The sequence below is a fragment of the Triticum aestivum genome, chromosome 7D (assembly GCF_018294505.1).
Source record: "Triticum aestivum cultivar Chinese Spring chromosome 7D, IWGSC CS RefSeq v2.1, whole genome shotgun sequence".
Lineage (NCBI taxonomy): Eukaryota > Viridiplantae > Streptophyta > Magnoliopsida > Poales > Poaceae > Triticum > Triticum aestivum.
Window position 1 is genome coordinate 308,976,995 of NC_057814.1, and position 10,828 is coordinate 308,987,822.

The 10,828-nt window shown below is 49.5% G+C and overlaps 1 pseudogene; it reads left to right on the forward strand.

Annotated features, from left to right (window-relative positions):
• Positions 1-5,570: 5,570 nt before the first annotated feature.
• LOC123169315 (uncharacterized) lies at positions 5,571-6,972 on the forward strand (annotated as a pseudogene).
• Positions 6,973-10,828: the final 3,856 nt, after the last annotated feature.

Below are 10,828 nucleotides of genomic sequence, written 5' to 3' on the forward strand. Positions count from 1 at the left end.
CATATCCATACGAACGAGTCCTTAGGTTTCCGAAATAGTGTGATGGAAAAAGAAGTGCTTCGAATCATTGCTATTTGACTCGAACTTGTTCTGAAAAAGTCAAGGTATTTCGAATTGTTTGTTGACACGGACAAAGTAAGGGAAAACCTCTCAAAGAATTTCCATATTGACCTTGGACATATAAGAGTTCCGAATCAAATCTCTTTAGAAAGAAGATCTTTTGTCTCATGGTAGTCTGCTCTAGTCCCTTTACGAAACTTTCGTTATTGGGTCCTTCTCCTCTTGCTTGATTCACATGGCATCATCAAATGATACAAGTCTTGGATAAGAATCTACAACACACTAGAACACCCTTGTTGATGATTCTTTACTGCGACTGCATCCAGCTCGAATAATGCGATATCTCACACCGAGTTCAAAGATACTTAACCCTTCCTCCTCTTACTAATACTATAGAATGTTCTTGTATGCCCAATACCTGGTATAAGCAGTGATTTCAAATCCAAAAGTGAATCGTACTAATTTCCTTTACGTAAGGCAGACTTGGGTTTTTGGGGTTGATAGTGGAAAAGTCGACAGAGAAGGATCAGCATATCCTTGTTTAAATAGGTCCACTAGACCTTAGCTACTTAATTTCATGGTATTTAGCACGGACGATAGAAGATTGGAATGATGGTATCAATGTGCCGCATTTAAATGAGAGTGGCTATATCGCTATCAATCAAGGTGGGACAGATCAGCCATCTCCACAGATTGCTAGTTTGCTGAAAACAATCCAGATTTTGCCAAAAGAAAGCCAAACTCTCATCCAGATGCATCTCAATTCACATTTCTATAAGATAATATGCATGACCGATTCTTGAATCTGCTGATACAAGAGATTCTTTCAAAAGATAACCCTAACCCCTGGGTGGGCGAAAGATGGAGACAATACTGCCGTTGAAGCGCAAGAGTGAGCAGCAGTCCGGTCAGCCCTTGCTTTCTCAACTTGAGCAGGAAACTTCCAACCAAATAGGAGGGAGGGGCACTCTCAAATAGGAATGTTAACATAAAACGCGTGCTCTTGAGTGTCAATTCCTCTTCTGACCGAAGTGAATAACAAACATCCCTTCCATCTGGACACTGAATAATGAGAGAATCGTAGAAGTTATCGGAATCGGGGGCTAGAGTCTTTGGCTGAACATTCACAGATGATCGATTCCCTGCGCTAGCAAGTATTGGATTGGAGTGGGGGTTAGTTGGCTCACCATATGGTATAGATCGATAGATATATTTGATACGTCCTATAACATGGAGATGGAGATAGCCAAGCCCCTTTCTCGAAAGGCAAACCCTCTTTATCATCCAACACAGGATCTCCCTATGGAATACCACCATTGTCTTTCTCCATCTCACTCAATAGTATATATCGGTATAAATAGCTCAGCTCACGAAATAGAGCGAGCAAGAGCTCGAACTTGGTAGGAAAGTTCGGATAAGTCGACTCGACTCCTTAGTGCAGTGTACACTTGCTTCAGCAAAACGAGGCTCATCCATATGTTTTGATCCGAATCACACTCTAGACCAACTCTTCTTATAGAGAAGGAACTCCACTTTGACAGTCATACGAGAGGGAAGAGACTCAAAGTTGATGAGAATAGTCGATTTGACCGGTATCACGAATAGCAGTTTTAGTAGAAAAGGGCATTGATGATTGAAAGGATTTCTCCTCGAACCACTAGTAACTATGTCAGCTTTTGTCATTCTGATGATACTGAAGCGGATCAATATTTGGAATAACAATATCAGATCTATCAAATCGATTCATCATCAAGAATGGAATAGTATAACATAGGAATTTGATCCAAACAAACTCCGAATTGGGATTTCTTATTGGATCAGGAATCCCATTGCATTTTGCATCCTTTTCCATTTTGCTTCTTTCAGGCAGTTTTGGCTTGCAGTAAAGCTAGGGTCCTGATCGAGCAAGACTACGTCCTATCTATCTACCTCTCCAAACACAATATCGTGAGTACCTATGGTGGTGACTACATCTGCTGGCATGTGATGTTTGGACATAGAATCGAGTCCTTGTGAATGGGCAAAGCCAGGTGCTCTTATTTTACAATGGTAGGGACGATTACTCCCATTACTAACAAGAAAGACACCAAATTCACCTTTAGGTGCTTCAACTGCGGTATAGGTAGAAGGAGCTGGTACGGAAAAACCTTATGTATAAAGTTCGAAATCGTGAATTGAGGTAGAGTAGACCGATGATCCGGTAGTCATTTGGCCGGCTATGGAAAGAAAAAGCTTGCATCTGCTCCCCCTAAACTATAACGGGTCCCATCTCTCTCCAAACCTAACGTGGTAGTTTCCCATCATAAGCCTTTCCATCTATAGATTGAGCCATTACCCACCAAGGATCCCATTCGTTCAGAACTCAGTCGACTGGTTCTATAGATAAGGCGGAACGTCCTTAGTTCAGCATTATAGCACATAGTCTCCGACGCTACTACAGCGCTTCGCTAACTCGAAGCGCCTCGCTATGAGAATGACGCGTCGCTAACGCTCGGCTAAGTCGTCGAACCCTCGCGCTGACCATTCGCTCTCTCAGTAGCGAAAGCGCTTCTCTTTGCCCCTTAACTTCATAAAGTATTTGGAAAGAAAAGAAAGAGATTCTTGGTTTTATCGCTGCCGCTTCCTCATCTGCGCTCGTCAAGCCAACTTTGCTTTTTGGGAGGCGAAAGAGGGGTTGAAGCGGACATGTCGAAATGACAGCATCGAAGATATCTATATACACAGGAACGTTTATTCCGGACTGCGTTCCGGAAAAAGTAGCCTACTTGGCAGAAAGGGCGGGCACTCTCGGCGCGGAGGTAGGCACTCTCGTCTTTCAACCCCACCGTCACTTTGAATTTAGTGGGGCACTGTTTACTTACAGCCTCTACGAGTTGCAAGTGAATGGGGCCGGTGCGTGGTGAACGGAAGGGTTCATCAAGCCATTTCTCGCCTTAACCCCTAAACTAAATAGAAAGAGGGGTACTTGACTAATAGGGGGCAATTGCATTGCACCTGACTGTGAGGGACCTCTTGATACCTTATGTTCACTTCCTAACTAGTAGCCGGTTTCCTGTCGCGGAAGCCTTTTCCCAGTGCGCGGAGCCCCGATGAGGAAGGTGTTAGTGCTTTCTCATGGGGTCAATAATGCTAATCCCTCTTTTTGTGCGGGAAGAAGATAAGAAAACGCGAAGCCTTCTCTTGGTTTCCCAACCTGTTGCTTCTAAAGGCTGCCCTCTCTCGGCTGGATTTTGGTCCAGCTTACTACGAGGATCCCGTATCCCGTACATCATCTTTCTCCCTCCTGGGTTCGCGTGGTTCCTATGCCGCCGCGTTTCCCGGTCCTTTTCTTTAGTGCTTCGACACGAAGCGATAGCTTGACGTGTTTTCCGTGGATAAGATGGCAGCGCTCCAGCTCACTAAAGAATGGGACGGCAGTGGTCCGCCGGCAAGCTCGTTCTGATCCTGGACGCAGTACATTGGAATCCTGAAGCACCACCACGAACGCTACCGCGCGTGCGCCTGCGGTGCGGTAAGGCACCACCCTGTTGTGCCAGCAGCCAACTCCGGCGTGTCAGCTTAGATATCCTCATCAAGCCACAACCTTGATGTCTAGCTTCCCAACTGGTAGATGGCTCCCTTTCCCCCGGATCAATGAAGAAGGGAGAAGTCAGTTGATTCCTCCGAAGAACCGGAAGCGAAGCGCTATGCCGGGGCAAGGGGACGGGAAAAGAAACTGCTCCGAAGAAAGATATTGGGGTTCCCAATGCTTCTCCATGCCCAACGAGATGCGCCAACCTCGGGATGCTTTACTCCTAACCCCACGGCGGTTCCGAGACGGAGCTTAACCCGAGTCTCGGTTAAGAACGGCGATGATCTACGTTTCACACGGCGCACGATTCCATGGATAGTTTCATTCAAGATCGTGATGGAGGACATAGCTTACGATCATCGGCTTTGATCATGCCACTAGGCATTTGATTAGGACATTGCACAATGATCCGAACACTTTGTCGCATCTCTTCAATACGGATACAGTAACGATCATAGCGATCTCCTCTGGTACCTACTGGTACGTCAAGATCCGATTGGTCATGAACATCGTAAGGTGCTGCTCTTCGCGAATCCCAGCATACCCCAGGTTGGGATGGGTAGGCCCACCACTTCACTTTTGCACTTTCACTTAGGCCCAGGCCAAGTCAGTGGGGGGACCCTGTCGGGCTCCTCCCCCCCCAAAACAAACTGTACGTGGGAGTTTCCCTTCATACGGCTCGAATCATTCTCAGATGCCCCGAGAGGCATCTTTCCTTATGATCTGGTGGTTCACACGCGTGCAAACGAGCACCGGCTGCAATAGCAAGGAACTATGACCAATAGAGTCAGACACAGAGCGTCATACTTCTTTATCTTGTGATGGTTGAGGAGTTTCTTTCTCAGAGGGTGCGGGACGCTTGCGGAGTCCGTGCCTTCCGTACCACCACAGGTCGTTCTTGGGCAGATCCCGCTCCTAAACATAAGGGAGGGATAGGGGGAAAGGGGCCCTAAAAATCATATAAATAGGGTTGTAGAAAGACCACTTTCATTCGAAGTTCCGGGGCGCCCGATTCGATTGACGAATTTGGCGAGCTGATCCGCTTTGATCCAGGAGAAAGCCCAGTCAGCCACCTTTTCGGTGCAGGTCACGTGACCTACAGCTCGGCCTTCGCTTTTTGAGACTTCCTCTACCCACATCTCTATGTGCCTGCAGCACTTTCATATGGAGAAAGATGGGCTTACCATGTTCCATCAATAGCACCTAACCTATGCCGATTTTGGCGGACCGTGCTCCACCCCGGTGAACTCATGCGGTTCCGACGTGCCCAGAGGCCAGAGGCGAATCCGTTCACGGTCCGTAGGACCAACACCATTTGAAGGTTGATGGCCCGCCCCGCCTAGAATAGGAATCTTTGACTGGGCTTACACACATTCGCTCACTTACGCTGTCCCCCTCAGCTCACCCTAGCCCCGGGTACGTCGTCTCCAAGGCTTCACACAAAATCTTCACTGACAACATATGCATGCTTTTGTAGGGTCAGGCAGAACCGTTGTTGCCTGATGGGAACTTCCCCCAAAATGCTATCAATGTCTTCATGTCACACGACCTCTTAACATTACACCACTGAATCCCCAATCCTTTGCTTGTTGTGCAGTGACAGTACCAATATCCACTAATCGTTGTTTCCAGATATGGTTGCCGGTTTACATCTCTTCTAATTCATTGATACGAGAAGCAAATTGTTGTGTGGAGGAATCAATATCTCGACATAAGCCAAGAGGTATATCTTGTGCCACTCCACCAGGTCGTATGAAATTGGCATGCATCCTGGCTCCCGGGACTCTTTCATAGAATTCCAACAATTTCTCCCGCTCCTCAAAAGCCCAAAGGAACGGAGTTGATGCTGCCACATCCATAGCATGAGTAGTTGAAGCAAGTGAATGATTTGAAATTCGAGTTATTTCATAGAATAACACTCTTATATATTGAGCTCGTAATGGTACCTCACAATTCAAAAGTCTCTCTACGGCTGAAGAATGAGCGTGTTCTTGGGCCACCGTAGAAACATAGATAGGGTCAACGACGAAACGAACAACGAAACTTTACGACAGCTTTTTCGTACACATTCACTTGCATCATATACACAAGTGCTCTCTGAACCGTGCAATAAGGTTACCCATAACACGGCTCTCCCACTGGAGTTACCTTAGCCCCGGGCCATGCTATTCCATGATATTGGAAAAAGTTGACTAATTATTATCATCGTCTTGAAAGCTGGGTGCCTTTTGAATATGAGTGGGGCTCCTAGTCTAGGCAGCGCCTTCGTGGAGCCAAACCGAAGGAAGAACAAAAGGGCGAGGCCACACCCGGCTTCGAATAGGAGGGGGGCTTAGCTCTGGATCCCGCCTGCTTGCAGAAATGAATGGATCAGAAAGGGGGCTGGGTTCTATTTCCGGGCCGGGCAGGAGGTGAAGCCCAGAAGAAGAAGAGAACTGCGCCTTCCCGGTAAGGAAGAGGATAAAAAGGTGATGTCACCTATCTCGACCTGTTCCCCGAGGCGTTGGAAATGAAGACCGGCTCAGAGAATCACTGGCGTGCTTTCTCTCCCCCATCGTTTCGCCAACAAAGAAGTCATCCTTGACTTGACTATTGACCATTCCATCCCTACCGAGCCGCCTCTTCGAAGTATTTACCTCTGCCTTTCTATTTTGAGAACATACCCTTCAAATCAAAAAGAAAAAAAGAAAGAAAAGTTCCTCGTCTGTGATTTAATCGGCCCTAAGAGAGTTTACTCGACCCATTCTCCAGTCTCCCGCACTGCTCAAGTGTGCGACTCCGTATGAGGACCTCCTTCCCTTTTGCTCTGCCCACTCTCCGTTCACACGGTTATCAAAGCGGAGGAAGGGCGGGCAGCAGGTACCACGAGCCCTCTGTCCCACACATCTATAGAAGCAAGTGTAGTTCACCGGTTCCACCGAATGCTCCTATCTCTCGGCAAAGATCGTGTGAGTGTGCAGTTATGCTTCGGATGCTTCGCCATGGAATAGATTGATTCAGTTCCCCTTCTTTTCCGGTGCACTCGCTTTGTATCTCCGACACACAAGGAAGGACGCGGTGGGAAGAAAGCTGCCCTAGCCTCTGTCCGGTCGATCATTACACTGGCATCTTGCATTCACGCCTCCGTTTAACTGCCGCTCGGGAATGTAGTTGTAGATACGTGAGTCTTAGTGGGTCGTTGGCTCCACCTCTTATCTCCTTCTACGACATGCTGTAGTCGTCGCCATATTCAATATGTCACTTAGTCATATCTGCCTCGCAGCGGGTCAGCACCTCCGAAAGAAAGGGAGGGAGGACTTCATTCAGTGACTCTGCGATCGCCCTCTAAACGATCAAAATAAGGTAAAGCTTGAAGATAAGTTTTGTACCTGATTAATTTCTCAGACCCTCTAGTCGGGTGGGCGCTGGCCGGCCGAATCCCCCTGAAAACTGTACGTGCGGGTCTCCCCGCATGCGGCTCATGCCATTTGAGGTGGCCCAGCCCAGCATTCATTCGCAAATCCTGTAGTGAAATTGAGACTGCTCGACCTCGGAAGCTAATTCGCGTGTAGGCAGGGCTGTCTTAATACCGTTGACTGTATCTATTCATTGATACATTGGCTTGCTCCCCCCCTCTTTTTTCAAGAATGAATGAGCCGCTCGGACCTTCCATTTCCGTAAAATGACCCGGCTTCCCCTGGCTCTTCCACCGTCCGGGCTCCCTTTCCTCCCTATGCTCCCCCGGCGCAGGCCCACCACGCTTCGCGCCTGTGGCGTTTTCGCCAGACGGTCTTTGCCAGTAGTGCCATCCTCCTTGCAGGCTGTCTGTATGGATGGGTTGTCCCTTGCTGCTACGTTCTGTTAGGCGCTATGAATTACAGGAAATTCAATGGTTGACTTGGAGAGCGGGCGAGTTACACGTTCCACTGTGCCGAGATGTGAGGTGCAGGTGGTGATGATCACCCCGGGGTATGCGCTAGCGCCCTTGACGGGCACTCCAGGACCCGCCTACGCTCGTGAAAACCCAGGTCGGTCCTCCGACTAGATGTGTGGATAACGAGCCCACCTTCACAACCTTCTCCCTTTTATATTTATCCAAAGTCAGGTAGGGCGGTTCGCTTGAGTTGCTCAACCGCCCCTTTGCCCGGTGCTCATGACGCGCTACGGAACCTCCACCGTGCTAGTGGCATAGGAGCCTACTCAGCGTCAGCGGCTTCGTGCCGCACTGGAGTGATCCAATATGTGGTTCCGCACGTTCCACCACTTATCCGTTCATTTCCAATACTGATCGTGAAACACCATGAGCAGCAGGATGTTGAGGTCCGGAATTCGAAGTTAAATTCTTGATTTGCCCGTTCCTAGTCGTCATGGGAAAGAAATAAGAAAGAGATTATTCCCCTAGAGCTTGTCCAGTACAACCAGTACTCAAAATGCATCTCTGCGCGTCTACCTGGCGCTTTTATTAGCCGCCTTACATGCAAGCGAAGCGCTATTGGCGGCAATTAATAGCTCACTGAGCGATGATTGATGCAGTCAGTCAGTGCCCTCAATTATTCTATTCCTTATAGAAGGATGATGGCGCCCTGGAAGCATTCCATCCAGCAGCAGCATCTCCTTCAACCACGCGAGGACAAAATTGATGTTAGCTAGATTCGAGCGTTCACCGCACAGAGGCGATCTCGAACACTACCTACACTACAGAAATCAGCTACTTTGCCATCTGCCACGGCAAAGGCAGGAATGGCGGACGGCAAAGGTCTTTGCCGTCTGCCGCAGACGGCAAAAGGCTCCGGCAAAGTAAGGATCGGCAAAGAGCTACTTTGCCGTCTGCTTTCGGCGGCTGACGGCAAAGGGACCTTTGCCAGCAGCAGCAGACGGCAAAGAAAGCAGACGGCAAAGAAGCAAATGGCAAAGCAACTGGATAGGGTTAGCTCCGTTAGCCGCTAACGGGAGGCTTTGCCGTCAGCCTCCTACAATCACAGACGGCAAAGAAGTTTGTCTGTTTATTAAAATAAATAAACAGTCCAAGTGTAGAGGCTATAAATAAACACAACATTATCCATCCGCACTTTGTTCCAAGAATCGAAGACGAACGGACAAATTTCACAATACAAAATTACAATATTTACACAGAATACATCATCCACACTTTGTTCCAAGAATACATCATCCACGAACGGAGAAATTTCACAAATTTCACAATACGAACACGACATTATCCATCCACACTTTGTTCCAAGAACGAACGGACTCCTCTGTGCCCGTGGTCGCCGGAGAAAATAGCAGTCGCGCCCTCTCACTTCTACTCGAGGCCGGGGCCGAGGATCGAGGCCGGCGGAGGCCGGCGGGACTGACGGAGCCAGGGCCGACGGAGCCGGGGCCAATGGAGGCCGGCAGGGGAGACAGGGCGCGGAGGCCGCCGCGGTCGACGAGCGACGAGACGCGGAGGCACACGGGGGCGACGGGCGAAGGGGCCGGGGCCGGCGGACGAGAAGGCGACCAGTGAGGTCGGGGCCGGCAGGCGAGATGTCGGCCAACGAGGTGGTGGAGGGCGCCGGCGGGCCGATGGAGGCCGGCGGGGGCGACGGGTGAAGTGGCCGGGGCCGGCGGTGAAGGGGGAAGTGGACGCGGCCGGCGGAAGAGGTGGTGGCCGGCGAGGCTGGATCCGGCGGGCGAGGTGTTGGCCGGCAAGGCCGGGGGTCAAGGCGGTGGCGGGTGCCGGCCGGCCGGTGTGCCGATTTGGATCGAGAGGGAGAGAAAGGAGAGAGCGATGTGGTGGGGTGAGGTGGGGATAAGGGACAGAGAGAGAGAGAGACGTGGTGGGGTGAGGTGGGATGTGGTGGGTGCGTGCGTGGGTGTGCGTCCGATGGGGTGTGGGTGGGGATGCGATGTCATCGATCCGCATGATCGATCCAGGTGTTGTGCTTCTTCTTTGCCGTCCGCCCCGGCTTTGCCGTCTGCTATTTGTTCTTTGCCGTCCGCTAGCAGACGGCAAAGGTTGGACATTGTCGTCCGCTAGCAGACGGCAAAAAAGTTAACCTCTTTGCCGTCTGCTGGCAGACGACAAAGAAGTTAACCTAGCCACGCCGTGCCCCATGGGGCCCACTAGGCTCTTTGTCGTCTGCCTTTTCCCTCTTTGTCGTCAGCCAGCAGACGGCAAAGAGCCAGCTGATGGAAAACAGTCTCTTTGCCATCTGCCAGCTCTTTGCCGTCCGCTATCCCAAGGCAGACGGCAAAGAGCCTCTTTGCCATCAGCTAGCAGACGACAAAGAGCTGGCTGATGGCAAAGTAGCAGATTCCAGTAGTGCTATGATAATAAATCCAAAGGAAAGGTCGACAAAATGATTCAATCTGACTTTATCGGTATTCTGGATTGAGTAAAAAAGGGATATATGAAGTTCAAGGCCTTGCCAAAACCGTCATGGCCCTATTATGTATAGGCCGTACTAAGCCAATAGCGAATAACAAACTCTTTCCTGCTCCCTCGACCTTAAATAACTCCCCCATCCTGCCAAGCCTCAGCTGCCAGCCCATTGTATCTAAGCACACTGCGGCAAATTGATACAAGTAGCTAAAGATCTCGCATCCGACATCTCCGGCCGAACGGTTAGGCAACACTAGGGCGCCTGGGTCAAAATTCCGCTTACCAAACAAGATGTCGAGACGCGAACTCTGTAATTCCCCTCCTGCAAAAGTGATAGCGGCTGTAGCATCCGTGTGGAAGAGGGTATGCTTTCGGCAACACCTTTTGCAGATTGGGAAGGATGAATACTTGTGTTGGGTCCTGCAGACCAGGATAGCCTCAGATCAAAACCTAATAAATGTACCTGGGGTTGATCATATTTTTTGGGCAATAAGTATTTAGGAATTTGAGCGCTTATGTAGCTAAAAACTCTGCCACCTGAATACTTGATTCATTAAGGTCGTCACCCTATACCCGGAAGTCTCTATCGTTTTCTTTGTCTGTTAAGCTTCACAGGGTTGGGACTCCCTAAATCAAACCGCAATCGTTGTTTATCAACCACTCACGATGAGACCAAGATCTTCTACTTAGCTCCCATAGGTCATCCACCCGGGGCGGAAGATAACGAAAGGGAGACAAAGTCCTAACTAAATCAACACACAATAACCTCAACCTTCTACCCATTCCATCCATCATATCAGTCGAGGAGATTCGTTCTTATCTATAGATAATGCAAGATAGAACTTATGACCTCG